This window comes from Eurosta solidaginis, chromosome 2 (genome assembly GCF_040869045.1).
Source record: "Eurosta solidaginis isolate ZX-2024a chromosome 2, ASM4086904v1, whole genome shotgun sequence".
NCBI lineage: Eukaryota > Metazoa > Arthropoda > Insecta > Diptera > Tephritidae > Eurosta > Eurosta solidaginis.
In genome coordinates this window covers 37383222-37398365 of record NC_090320.1, presented here as the reverse complement: position 1 = coordinate 37398365, position 15144 = coordinate 37383222, and the positions used below count along the sequence as shown (strand labels likewise).

Sequence of the window (15144 nt, the reverse complement as noted above, 5' to 3'; positions counted from 1 at the left end):
ATTCGGAAGGGTTTCAGGAAGGAGATTTGGTGCTGTTATACAACCCACAACGAAAAAAAGGTTTGTCCCCGAAATTGCAGTGTAATTGGGAAGGCCCATACAAAGTTGTAAAACGGATGAACGATGTAGTGTACCGCATACAAACCATTGGCAAACCACGAACCAAAATGAAAGTGGTTCATTTGGAAAGGCTGGCAGCGTTTAGATCGAGAGATTTGTCTGATCGGGACGATCAGACTTAGGTGGAGGGCAGTGTTACGAATATTAGCAACACTAAGGGGTACTGTCATCTCTAAGCCGATGCTAAGACTGACTTGTATGTACATCCATAAATTAATCATTATGTATCTACATAAACGAATCAATCATTATTTCTACACATATGTACGTACACGCAGCGGAGAAGAGATGCACAAACACATGCAGATATCTTATCTGAGATGCTCCCAAAAGTATGCAATTATAATTGTGGAAGTGTCGCTCACAAATACACGCACATATGAGAAGCTATACACGTGCATCTGTAGTTATAATTATATGGCAGTAACTAAGTACATTCTGGAAGCGCCTTGAAGATGCAACGAGGAAATCACAGAGTATAAAAACCCCAACCGTAGAGGCGCGAGAGTCAAATTTGATTAAGCACGCTATCTATCGAGCAATAGTAGAGTTATTTATTGTGAAGTACTTTAATAAAGGCCATTTTGCATAATTAAATATTGGAGTTATTTATTCAACAGTTTGATGATTCGAACTGAGCAGAAGGTTGCAAATAAGAGGATTTGTAGTAAATTCGTTACAATAATAATTCTTTTCTTTATTTCGACCCAAAAAATTAGTATGTTCTGAATACTGCAAAGTAAGTTTGGATATATGTACCACCATATTTGTCTTGACATAACCTGTTGGAATCTTCAGTGATTTATATTGTGACGAATATTAGCATCGCTAAGCGATACTACCAGCAGTAAGCCGATACTAAGCAGCGACTCGTGTGTACGTAAACAAATCAATCATCATCTACACACACATATACAAGGCAACGGAGAGATACCCATAAACACATGTAATCATCAGCCGAAGTAGTACTCACATATACACACGCATATGGCTATGCGAGAGGTTATAAACGACAAATACACACGCATATAACTGGTAAATAAGTAGGAGATTCTAGAAGGAGAAACGTCTAGACATTTGGAGAAATATGCGGACAAGGCAACAGAGAGTATAAAAGTAGCGCAAGTTGAGTAGTCAGTTTTCAGTTTTGATTTAAACACGCTATTGGTTGTGAAGTATAATTGTGAAGTACTACTCTTGAAGTAATCTAAATAAAGACCAGTTTGCAATACTAAATAGTGGAGTGATTTATTCAACAGTTTAGCGATTGGAACGTTAGCAAAAGGTTTCAAATAAGCAGAATTTCCCTAATTTCGTTACAATATTTTTAGATTTTTATCCAAATAAATCTAAATTATTAATACTTTTGAGTTAAACCTTTTCGATTGAAAATAATAATTGATTTTGATTTTAACAATTTATATCAGAAATATTATTTTCATTGATTTTTTAAATTTTTTTCACTAATAAAAATAAATTTTGATTTAAATTTTTTTACTCAAGAATAATTATTACCTCTGATTTTAACCCCCAGCGGGTTAGGGGATCAGAATATAGCCGCGGTAGGTATGCCTGTCGTAAGAGGCGACTAGCGCAACCCTTCAGGTTGCCAGCGCAATATATAGCTTCTCCAAACCCAATTGTCAACCTCACCTATCCGCGGCGAATCCTGTTTCACTAACAGACGAGGCTCTGGCGACCATGAGGAACTTGGGGGTGGGGAGGGAGGGAATGGCATGAAGGTTTAATGTGGCCACATAAATCGTTCCCGAGATGGTCGGGCTAGCACCTTAATGGTGCTATGGTACCGGAGCGTACCGGATCTGTATCCGGAAAGGACCTTCACATCGATAACACTCCCCAAAGCCTTCGGGGAGCAACCTTATCGCTACAACAACAACCTCTGATTTTAACGTTTTTCTTTAGCCATAATTATTATTTTCGATTTTTAAATCAAGATAACTACTTCTTAAATCAAGAATAATGATCAAAACCTTATTTTAGTTTTCATAATAAAACTCAAAACATATCCCGTTTAGTATGTGCAATTTCAACTTAAAATTTTGAACGAACTTTCCCTTTACCCTGCAGTTGCTGATCTACAAAAAAAATTCACTGAAAATTTTACTAGTGCAGGTATTGTAACGAATTTATTGAAATTCCACTTATTCCAAACCTTCTGCTAACGTTCGAATTGCTAAACTGTTGAATAAAACACTCCAATGATCTGTATTACCAAATGTTCTTTATTAGACTACTTTGAGAGTACTCACAATAATTCTTACTTCACAACTAATTGCGTGTTTAAATCAAACTGCTTACTGACTACTCAGCTTTCGCTGCTTTTATACTCTCCGTTGCCTCGTCCACCCATTTCTCCTAAGGTCTAGTAACTTCGCAAACTTAATGATTGGTTACCAGCCATATATGTACATGTATATTTGTAGTTTATCACAAATCACCTACCCAGATTGCGCATTCACGAGTTCAAAATTGCTTCGTTCTGCGCATCTACATTAAGGAAAAGACTCAGTTCATACGTCATAAAAAACAGGTGATCTAATGTTTACATGCGCAATGCGGAATCTTCTTGTGTGATCTGTGGTAGTTTATTGTCTCTCGCATAGTCATATGCGTGTCTATATCCCTACAAGACGAAGGTAACTAGTTCACCCACACATTCAAAGCTTTTTTCGCTCTCCACTAACACATCGACGTTTCTTGCTGTCATCGAAATGACAGCGTCATCTTAATACGACAATTTATTAATTATTCCGGGAAACATTTAATTTCAGGTGGTCATACTAAATCGCTCTCGGGGGAGTGTCCTTATTGCTACAACCAAAGCAACATTATATACTCTCTGCTTTTCACTCATACGTATGTGTATTTTTAAATAATAAAAAAAATGTTATATTATTCTAATATATGTATATCATCTCTGGCAGGGTGCGATTCAGCTCAGGAAATGCCAAAACAACAAGAAACCTACAATTAAATGCAGATTCACGGGTCATTTGCCAAGGATTTACCGGTAAACAAGGTACTTTCCACAACCAACATGCTTTGGAATACGGTACAAAATTGGTTGGATGTATTTTCCCAAAAAAGGGTGGAACTACGCATCTTGGTTTGCCAGTATTTGCTTCGGTAATTTATATTGATTTGTATTGATTAAAAATTGCAATAGTAGATAATGTAATGTGAATTAAAATTGAATAGGTAGCCGAAGCAAAAAATGCAACTGATCCGCATGCAACTGTTGTTTATGTGCCGCCACCGGGAGCTGCTGCTGCTATCATAGCAGTATTGCAAGCACGACATTTCTTTGATTGGTTGCATAATCGAAATTGTGCCCTAACATGATATGGTTCGCGTTAAGCACGCTATGTTAAAGCAAAATAAATCTCGTCTAGTCAGGCCCGATTGTCCAGGATCATCGCACCAGAAAAGGTAAGTAAATTGCCTACCATATTAAATATATAAACAACATGTATGAATTTGTTAGTGATAATTTGTCATGCTTTTTTTGATAATCAACTGAAGAAGGCAAATACCAAAGAGTTCGAAGTTCATGTAAATACCAATTGATTTCTTTAAATAGCGTTTGGAGAACAAAACCCATATGTATGTATGCATACAACTGCATAGAAAGGGAGGGATTAATTAATTATGATCAGTAGATTTATAGGATTTTTATTATTTTCCCTGCGTCGCCGTTGCCATTACATTGCGTTAAGAGAGGACATCAACACCTTACCCACAACCAGTTAAAATTTTAGTAAATTTTGCTCTTTTCATTACTGATTCAAAACGTGGGAAGTTATATATGTGGCATTCCATGGAGAATGGTAAATTTTAGCAGACTTTCGCATTGAGGTCATTATTAATATTAAATCCCTAGAAGGTTCAATGTAGTCATATCAATAGGTCCGGAGATGGTCGGGTTAGTACCTCAATGGTGCTTGTTACCGGAACGTAGATAGATAATTTATTGAGGATTGCACAGTGACTTGCACATCTCCTTCACAGCACCTCATCGTAGCCGACTTCTTTGATGAGCCCTAGCAGAGTTCTTGGCTTGAGGGATTAAATGTGGGAATGCACTGGCCATGGTGAGCCCATAAACTTAGCCCTACGTTTTGAGATTGCTTCGTATTCTTGGAGGATATGGTCCGCCGTCTGCTGATCGATCACAAGATCGGCATGTGTTATTCGATAGTATGCCCACTTTCTGCATACGGCTGCTCAGTCTATAATGCCCTGTAAGAAAGCTCTTGGGATTCTTCGGTTATCTTTCGATAGGTCTATTATTGCCCTGTAGCGACTTGTGCTATAACTTCCTAACAGTAACTTAGATTGTCTCAAACCTGGCGTATTGCTCCAGTGTTCTTCTCTCCCCCCCCCCCCCCCCTTCTCCTAATAAATGCCCCTGTGAGCCAACTGACAGGAACGGCTCGGGATCGATGGGTAATGCAGTTCCTGCCTCTCTTTCCGGATTGTCCGCCTGCTCTTATTGTAGCAGTGCTTCGCCCCATCCAATAGGTGCGACAGATCACAAATTGGCATCAATGTCCTCTAACGGGAGTCCAAGGAAACAGAAAGTTTCAACAGGGGTGGACCATAATGAGAGGAGTGTTAGAGGCGTTGATTCCACAATACAGCTAAAGACTAAACACTAGAGTCCGCCTGCTCATTATCCTGTACTCCCCTGTGGCCGGGGACCCAGTGCAACAGTACTACGTTGTGCACCCAAGGACCAGTGCTGACTTTATTTCGAACGCCACAATTGCCTTTAGTGGGGCCTGACTGTCTGACTGAGTATGGCAATTGTTTCATTGGAGTATCAGCGCTGAAGGTTCAGCTTAGCGCACCAACATATGGCGAATACTTCCGCTTGAAAGCTGCTCGTATGTGCTTTTAGAGGTACTGATATTTTGACTCTGGGTCCGGAGACTCTGGCTTCAATCCCCTCTGGCGTCTTCGAACCAGGGCCGTAGAGAGAAAATCCGGGCCCGGGACTAAAAAAATTTACGGGCCCCCTATAAAAAATCCACTAATACGTGAATTAATGACGTTTCATTCATAAATCATTATTGATGGATTACATCAAAAAAATTTTTGCCACATCAACTAAATGATTTTTGGCTAAGAGCTGACAATAAAATTAACACAGAATATTTACTATTTGTTTTATTTTATTGTAACGTAGAAATAAAATTCTCTTTTAACCCTTTCGACCCTCCAGGGACACTATTGTCCCACGAAAAGTTTGTAAGTTCCTAAATATCTTATAAGGTATTTAAAGTGGCGCAAAAAAGTCCCAAACATTAGCTTATGGGGTTATTTACATTTTACATTTATAAACATGCACGTTATTAAGCATTTTTGTTTATTTTACTAATTAATATGTCGACAGTTTTCAAAGAAACTCGTGCTAATTGCGTTCTTGTGCTTAAAATAATTGTTCAAAAGCGTTAATTCGTTACTGTTTTTAAATCGGAACCTGCATTTGCTTACGGTAAGTTAAAAAATATATATTTAGTTGTTTATTTTCAAAGATTTTGGATATTTATTTTCTTTGGAACGCTTATGTCCCTGCAGTATTTTTTGATGGGACATTAATGTCCCAGTAGATAGTTTTCGACCCTATATATATTTAATGTTAATTTCTTTTAGGAACTGTAAATGGCAACTAAACTAAGTGAAAATGAAATCACAGATATCCTGGAAGACGAACAGAACGAGGATCTTTCAGGTACATTTTGGTATTGGAAGCGATAGCCTTTACGATCCCTCAGAAGATAACAGTGACACTGAATTTGACTCAGGTGAGTCAGAACAAGCCTACTCGGATAAGGATGTTAACCTGAGAGATCAACACGAGGCAACAGTAGTACCTGATGTCAGTAGTGCAGAAGTTATTATTTGGAGCTCTCCTAGTGATCCTTTCCTACCACGAAAATTGGTCACCAATAGCGTAATTGCAAAATCGCAGAGAGCATTTCATGCCTTACAACACCATATGATATATTTCGTAAAATCTTTCCAAAAAGTTTGTCACAATATATTGCGCAGTGCACAAACGAAAGGATAGATATAATGCGTAAATCAAAGGCTAAGCGGCAAAGAATAGCTTGTACAGACGCTGGTGAAGTTTATATAGTGATTGGACGCGTTTCTGTAACGTATATTGATCGTAGGTCAACCAAATGGTGGGAGAAAGTTTTTTATCGCGTTGGAATGATTTGTGCTGTGAATGAGTGGGTTATCACTCGGGGTGCATCGAAAAAAACTTCCTTTTCTAGAATTTATAGTACAACTTGCTGAGTCCTTTGTATCAAAAGTTAGAGAGACCACCGACTACAAAAGATCTCGTCGGCAGGGAAGGCGATCAAACAGCTTGAAGAATATGAAAAAAGTTGGCGATCATTTGCCGATCTTAAGAACTAAGAGACGTCGATGTGCCTCATGTGCCCTGAGGAAAATTGAGAAAAGAACGAAAACTATTTGCAAAACTGGTAATTTGTATTTTTGTAAAAACTGTTTCGCTTCTCCTCCTTCATAAATTATTTTGCGCTCTTTGCATATAGTTTTGAAATGCTATGTATGAACTTATGTACAAATGAAATATTTTACTTTTTTATACTGAATTCAATAAAAAACTGCATAAATAATACTTTTGTTGTTTAAAAAATGTTATGCATACATGCGTAATAAATACTTATGGGTCATATATGTCCCATTATAAAACCCTAATGGGACACATAAGTCCCGCCCTTAAATATCATTGTAGACAAAAATACAGCGATCATCATGCTACCACATATTTAGTGATCTATAAATAATAAATGTAAGGCGCGATAACCTCCGAAGAGATCTAAGGCCGAGCTTCTCTTCCAATTTGCGTCGTGCTCCTCTTGATTTTTCCCTACAAATTGGCCGGACGGGACCTACATGTTTTATGCCGACTCCGAACGGCATCTGCAAGGCAGATGAGTTTTCACTGAGAGCTTTTCATGGCAGAAATACAATCGGAGCGCTTGCCAGACACTGCCGAGGGGCGACCCCGCTTAGAAAAATTTTCTTCTAATTGAAAAATCTTATTTCTAAAATTTTGATGTTGCTTTGCCCGGGAGTTGAACCCAGGGCATACGGTGTGATAGGCGGAGCACGCTACCATCACACCACGGTGGCCGCCGCGTGATCTATTTTAACTTGAAATATTCAAAAATTATGTTTCCATATACATTCTACAAAAGTCGGATCGAAAGGGTTAACAGCCACATATTATTTCAAATAATCTTTTCTAGTTATTTGGTAACATTTTCATACATTTCTGATAAATTTAATGATGATTATAAATTTTAATTATTCAATATAGAATGTTCGGATATCAAAGAGTGGCTTTACTTGCTTTTTTCGCTGCAAAATTTTTTATAATAATATCAAAATTTAACTGTCTTGCCAAAACGGATGCAACACAAAGCGTGGCAAGTCCTAAAACTCGTTCGTTAGATGAACACTATCTATGAAAGTCTTTCATTCTTGAAAGGACGCTGAAGGAACGTTCTGCACTAGATACAGTGACAGGTAAAGTGCAAAAGGTACGTAAACCAATACAAAAGTTGGGGAAAATTGTACACAGATTTTGAACATAGACGGCATTTAGCAATTCCAATGGTCACAGACCTTATCAAAATTTGCTTCGTAAATGTGTTTCAAGTGAACTATTTTACATTCTAAGCTTTGAGAAATATCCGACTTGTATTTTTCGACAAATTTTGCTGCGCTCGCCCGAACCGTAGTTTCATCCATGTCTTAAATTGCCACAAAAAGGAAAACTTTTCGTTCAAATTTCTCATAGCTGCAAATGGTTCAGTAATGCCAGTAATTGCCGAATCAACGATCACCAAGAATGTATTGTTTTTGAAATCAGACTCTGAATCATCCGTAATCACCTCATTTAAATTATCTTCAGAACGCCTTTTGGGTTTTCTCTTTCGAATATCCGGAAACTTTGGCGAGATGTTCAATTGAATAGCAACTGTTTTGCATTCGTTTAAAATTGTTTTCCATTGGTTCCTGATCAACTTCAAATCAGCTAATAATGCATCTAGATGTCGGACCTCAACATCTGTGGTGGCGTCTCTCGCTTGGAGGACCACGCTTCTTTCATTAATGGTAGGGTTTTGAACCAAATTGAGGACAGCAAGATACATTCGAACTTGTTGATGTACTTGAGAATGCCGGTAACATCGCCGTATGCTTGCGCAGTGAAATTTGGCTTTTGGCTGAAAGACTATGAAGAGAGCTAGGTACATTTTTTTTTGAGGATGTCACATCGTTGTGGAGTGCTGCCGAAGAAAATAATTGCAGCCGTACAACATTCTGCAGCATCAACACCACATAAATTGATAGCGTTTTCTTTTCTGAAATAAATTGTTGCCTAAGTAATTGTAATACTCTACCCCATCGGGTTAGGGGGTCAGAATATACCCGGGGTAGGTATGCCTGTCGTATGCGTAAGAGGGGACTAAAATATCAGATTCCAGGGGCTGTGTAGCGCAACCCTGCAGGTTGCCAGCGCAATATATAGCTTCCCCAAACCTAATTGTCAACCTCACCTATCCGCGGCGAATCCTGTTTCACTAACAGACAAGGCTCTGGCGATCCCAAGCTCCTCATGGAACTTGGGATGGGGAGGGAGGGGATGGCCTGAAGGTTTAATGTGGTCACATAAATCGTTCCCGAGATAGTCGGGCTAGCACCTTAATGGTGCTGTGGTACCGGAGCGTACCGGATCTGTATCCGGCAAAGGACCATCACATCGATAATATCCCTCAAAGCCTTCGGGGAGCAACCTTATCGCTACAACAACAACAACAACAATAGAGTTACTCCTACCCCAGAAAATGGTCAACATAGTGCATACAAAGAACATTTCAACTCACCAAATTCACTCATATTAACAGAGTATATGTGAACTTATGAGCGAATTGAGAGTTTCACAAAGTTGCACTGCCACACCGCCATTTTATACAGGGTCAAAGTGTAACGCTTTTGCGTTGCGAGCAGGCAAGAATTTTCACAAAAGAACGAAATACCCCGTAAAGGCGTTGCCTGTTTTTTAGAATAGAACAACAACGCTTGCGTAACACTTTATCCAGAAAATAAAACGCTATCATAGCTGCGGGTTGCACAAGGCGAGTAATCAGCATTCGAGTTTTTGTCGAGAATGTGACGTAGTGCTCCCTTGTAAGCTCCTTTCATATTGGCGCCGTTATCGTACCCTTGTGCACGACAATCTTCAATCATGTATGGCAAATTAGATCAGCGATTTTCTGAGCAGTTTTTTGGTTACAATTCAGGAAAGCCAAAATCTGTTCTGGAATTGTAAATTTGTTGCTTTCGAATTGAAATGGAGTGAGCGCCAAATGAACGTAGTCAACGTGACTAGCATCAAGCATAGCATCAACGATAATAGCAAAATACTTAGCTTTCTTGCCTTGATCTAATATAGTTTCCCTCACATGCTTTGCACAAATTACTATAAACTCGTTCTGAATGTCTGGGGAAAGATAGTGAACTTGTAAACGTTTGTGCTGCTATTGTGAAATCCTAACTTTCTCTAAATGATCTCTAAGTATCGGATCATAATGGCTTATGAGATCTTAGATGCCCAAAAAATGTCCATCCTTTCGCTTATTGAAAAAAAAAATAGTGTCCAAAATTCTATATAAAATTTATTTCCACTTTTGAGTTTCAGTGATTAGCTGTTCATTGATAAGTGTATCAATTGTAGCCTCCTTTCGAATTAGGTTTTGTAAAGATCGCCATTGAATATAACATTTAATGTGATCTTCAGTATTTTCGTGTGATGGCAGTTTAGCGTATAGCTTCTTCCATACCTGGAATTTCGAATATTCGCCAGGACAACAAATTTTAGGTCGATTTAAAGTATTGGTGCTTAACAGACGACATGGTAGGCAATAAAAAGCATTGCTACTGGCGCTCCACACCAACCAGTGACGCTCCACTTTCTCTACATTTGGCAAGATTCTGTTTAACAACGAGGTAGGAAATGCCTCGTCATGACAATCACGTGAAAAATAACAGGGCACTTTTGATGACCTCGACGAATTATTTCGTTGACTTCTTTAGATCGCAAAAACTCATTATTCACGGTACCGAAGTCGTTTAAATAATCTAGACTTTGATACAGAGTTGGTGGTATTGTTGGAAGGCTTTTTGAAGATGAACCTTCATCAGTGTTACCACGAAAACTTTAGGATTTCGGATTCATGTAAACATATATTTTTGTTTGATGTTTTTATTGTCTCCTCACTGTTCGAGGGACCAGGTAAAAAAATCATTATCAATATTCGTTGCTTTTGAAATTCGGCTTAAAATTTCCACATGGAACAACTAAAGACTCTCCTGAATTAAAAAAATGTCTTAGTACCTCTAAATCGCGGGCTCCCCGAGAAATACCGGGCCTCCCTGAGAAATATCGTGCCCTCCGCTTGCCAGGCTAAGGCTCCAGCTATTAGGAGTGATAAAGCTGTCAGATCTAGAAACAGCAAGTGGCTTAAGTCCTAGGAAGCTTCTAGTATTTGTCAAGAGGACGGAGTTTTTTTATAACATAGCTCCTGGTTCTTGATAGGTTTTTCAGCTTGGTCGTTAAAACAAACTTCTGGTAACACTACGGACTCATTCAGTCTATGTGAGATCCTCATGAACCGGCCACTTCAACCTAACCTATATTTTGTGTTTTGGTTTTTACTTTAGAATCTACCGGTTAAGTAAGCGATGTCAGCTAACTAAGCGCCTTCAAATGTAGATCCATAAGGAACATGAGGTCGCAAGAGCCTCGGCTGTTAAAGAAACAGGATTCGGCACGGGTAGGTGACGTCGACAATTGGGTTGGAGAGGCTATATATTGCGCTGGCAACCCATTGAAAGGATTGCGCTACAAAACCCCTTGAATCAATTTGGTATTTTAGTCGCCTCTTACCACAGGCATAGCTACCACGAGTATACTCTAAGCCCACTAACCCTCTGGAGCCATGAGAAGCGTGAGTGCACTTTGGGTGTCGCAAGGCAAGTTCCGTCGTGCCTGGTGTTGTTGGGTAAGCGGCCAGGCAAGGCAGCAGGGTACACATGCACCATTCAGGAGGATACCCTCGCTGAGCCCAGAAAATCTGGGAAAATTAGATGTACTGCTCAGATCCAGCAAACGAGTATGTTCTGTACTGGCATATGATAAACTTGCAGACAACCAAACGTTTACTTTCCTGTCCAAAAGGGAATTGGTGCTCGGCACTGCTGCTAAAGAAGAATAGACGTAGTCATATCAATTCGTTCCCGGGTTACTCGCGGAAAACAGTTTTAGCAGTACTTTGCCGGTTTCAATTTGCACATCCATTCAAAGAACTTCGCATAATGGATTAAACAGTCATCTGCATTTATTCGTTTTTGTTTTTGTAGCACGCCTAATTTACTATCTATTACCCCAACATCTATCAATTATCCCTTGTTATAATCTTCGGGTACCCCTACAGTTTTAGTAGTACTTTGCCCGTTTCAATTTGCACATCCATTCAAAGAACTTCGCATAATGGATTAAACAGTCATCTGCATTTTTTCGTTTTTGTTTTTGTAGCACGCCTAATTTACTATCTATTACCCCAACATCTATCAATTATCCCTTGTTATAATCTTCGGGTACCCCCGTTACCGGAAGATGCCTTGGCATGTTGGAGGTTCACTTGAATTTACTTTACAGGTCCTGATTCTAGTTATCTGAAATCCCCTTGAGTATCTTGTATTTATTAAGCACTTCCGGTTATATTAAAAACTTATTATCTATCCTTACTGATATTCGTTTCTTTTTCATTCTAGGTAATTCGATTTGACGATGTGGGCATATCAATATTCCAGCTGTGGCTGTAAGAAGAACGTACATTTGCTCAAACTACAAGAAAACTGCGACAACTGTCCCTCGGCCTTTTTAGTATCACATATAAGGCCCTACCATGCATATTATGGGAAAGGGTCAAGTTCAAAGGCTCAACATCACCTGCAAATCGACTTTGATACCACGAAATGGGGCTGCATATATTCCGGTATTATATCTACAACACTCATATCTATGCAAACTGATACTAACAACACCACCCGCGCAGGAAAAATTGAGCACCATCAGTGCGAGCTTCGAAACTCAAAATGGTTTCAGAAAGGGCACGACTACGAATGAGTTTGTCTTTACATATGTAGTTTGTACATATAAATATGCACATATGTAAGGTTTACTAGAAAATTAAGGAAATTGTTTGTAAAAATCATTGTATACATAATTTATTCATAATTAAATATTATTTAAACAAAAGGGACGCGTTTCATTCATATAAAAAGCGAATTGACAGAAGGTATCCGGTACTGGTAACCGATAGGCCAGTTACCCGTGTTGTTGTTGTTGCATATGTTTTGGTTAGCGATAACAAAAACATACCTAAGGAAGTAACTTAAAAATGTAAATAGCATCGAGCGAAAACACAACAGGTAAGAGCGAGAAAGCGAGTCACAAGTACACTATTTTGAGAGAGCGCATGCGTTACCTTTTTCACGACAGCAATGTAAAAGTCATTAAGACGATAATTGGTGACCAAGTTATTGGTAACGATTAAGTAATCGATTAGGTAACGGGTACCTGTCTTGTAGGGATGTGAGTACTACTTCGGCTGATGGCGAGTTTCTCTCTGCTGCTTTGTATGTCATGTGTAGATGATGATTAATAGCTATCATCCGGTGGCAAAATCTTGAGCCAGATAAATAATTTTGCATGTAAATGCAACAACAACGATTTGAGCCAGATAAATCCAGATAGAAGTCTGGTTCAATTTGTGAGCCAGATAATTTGTTAATTACTTCTTTTTAGGTTGGCAACGCGGCCTTTAATATACCTACTTTTTCAAAAATAGATGTCGCTGCTTAGCCTTTCGCCGTATGAGTTAAATGAAAAACAGCGGCGACATCTGCCTATAACATTGCGAAAATTTCACGACATCTGCTTCTCAAGTCTCTCAATGATCCAGAGCATTCCCGTGAGAATTGAGCGTAAGCCGGTGCTGTAAAACTTACTGAAAGACGGCAAATGTGTTTACGTAGCTTACTTTAATGTTGTTGTGCCTTTATTTAATAACCTTAGGGATGTGAGTATCAATTAGTGATGCTAATATTCGTCGCAGTATTATAGATATCACACTCCGTGATTTCGCTATTGATTACGAAGTACAAAAACCCCCGTTTTCATAGGTTGAGTCGTATACTGGCATAAACCTTTATTTCTGTAAAGTCTACAAACAAAACTTATGCGCTTTAATAAGTGTACAAACTTTTACTAATAAGTGTACAAACGAAGCTATTTAAAAACAGATCGCAAGATTTGAACTTCGGAGGAAGGTTTCTAGTCTCCAGCGCAATGAAAATTTCTCATAAAAAAACTTGAGAAAATGGGTATGAAAATATGGATACAAATAATTTTATTTTATTTTCACATTATATATGAAAAATATCATTTATATGCTCTACCAACTTCTCTATAAGAATAGGTTATACCGAATTTTCCTTTTCATTTTACTTCATTCCGGATGATAAAAAAAATATTGTTTCTGGACAAATATTAAAAAAATTCCACCCCGGTTTCGGAGGGGTCCGCGCCACAAATGCACTTACATTTGACACGTGGTATGCACGTCATGAAGATATTTTTTTGGTAGATGGCAAATAATTGAATGACGCTTCACGTGTTCGCCTTTTAATGAGAAAGTTAAACCCAATCGCATATAATAAGTATGCAACATATATTTTACCAAAAAATCCTCAAGATTTTAAATTCAATGAGACAAACGAATCGCTTTTCAGTTTAAGATACAAATGTTTACAGATTAGTAAAAATCAGCAGGAAGACCTAGTATCATATGCAGCCAGGGTCAATGCTCATTGTGAAAAGTTTAGATTGTCAGAACTTTCGGTAGATCAATTAAAATGTCTCATTTATGTATTTGGGTTACAAGCACACGCAGAAGCAGAAGTACGTATAAAAACATTGGCAAAGCTGGAAGCAAATTCGCAGCAAACGTTGAACACTCTATTAAGCCATGCCCAAAAATTCATAAATCTAAAGAAAGACACGGCAATGGTGGAAGAGACAAAAGCAGCAATAACCATCGTCCAGCAATAACCAAACAAAACAAACAAAGCAAAAATTCCAAAAACACCATGTTGAATTGTGGAGACATGCATTACGCAAAATATTGTACATATCATAGTCAAAAAAGTAAGCAGTGCAACAAATACCGTCATAAGGCTGGATACTGTAACACATACAGCGCAAACAAAGACAAAAGCACAAAATCACAGCGACATAAGCAGCAAGCAAACAAAGGGTACAACCATTGCTTACAAGTAAATTCGATAACGCATGTTTACTTACTTACTTACGCATAACGCATGTTACTCGACGAAAATACACAACCGTAACCATAAAGCCAGCAGCAGCGGCAACTTCATGTGATGTTAGAATGCAAGTCGACACTGCCTCAGACGTCTCACTAATTGGAAAGTCTACGTGGGTACAAATGGGTCAACCTGGAACTCGGTTGGAGAACAAATACGTTACGAGCGCATCTAGGGATAAGATTCAACTACTAGCCGGCTAAACGGGGAAGTACAGCATTGTAAATTATTCGTAACAAATATTGATTCCTTGGACATCTTAGGTGTTGACTGGTGTGACATTTTCCGTATTTGGGAAAAACCACTTAATCTCATTTGTAACAACGTAAATTCGGTATATGATCAACAAACAACTATTTTAAACCAGCTACAGCAAGACTATGCAGACATATTCAAACCAAATCTCGAAAATTGTAGAACAGTTGCATCAACATTGCATCTAAAACCAGATGCAAAACCAATATTTCGCGCAAAAAGGCCAGTAGCATATTCTATGTTACCGTT

The 15144-nt window shown here is 38.5% G+C and overlaps 1 long non-coding RNA gene across 1 annotated transcript; it reads left to right on the top strand.

The window, feature by feature from the left end:
• The first annotated feature begins 2908 nt into the window (after positions 1–2908).
• LOC137239576 (uncharacterized) lies at positions 2909–12399 on the top strand. The gene is made up of 4 exons (XR_010949422.1): positions 2909–3000; positions 3069–3270; positions 3343–3573; positions 12025–12399. It is a non-coding gene; the product is annotated as an uncharacterized lncRNA (long non-coding RNA).
• Positions 12400–15144: the final 2745 nt, after the last annotated feature.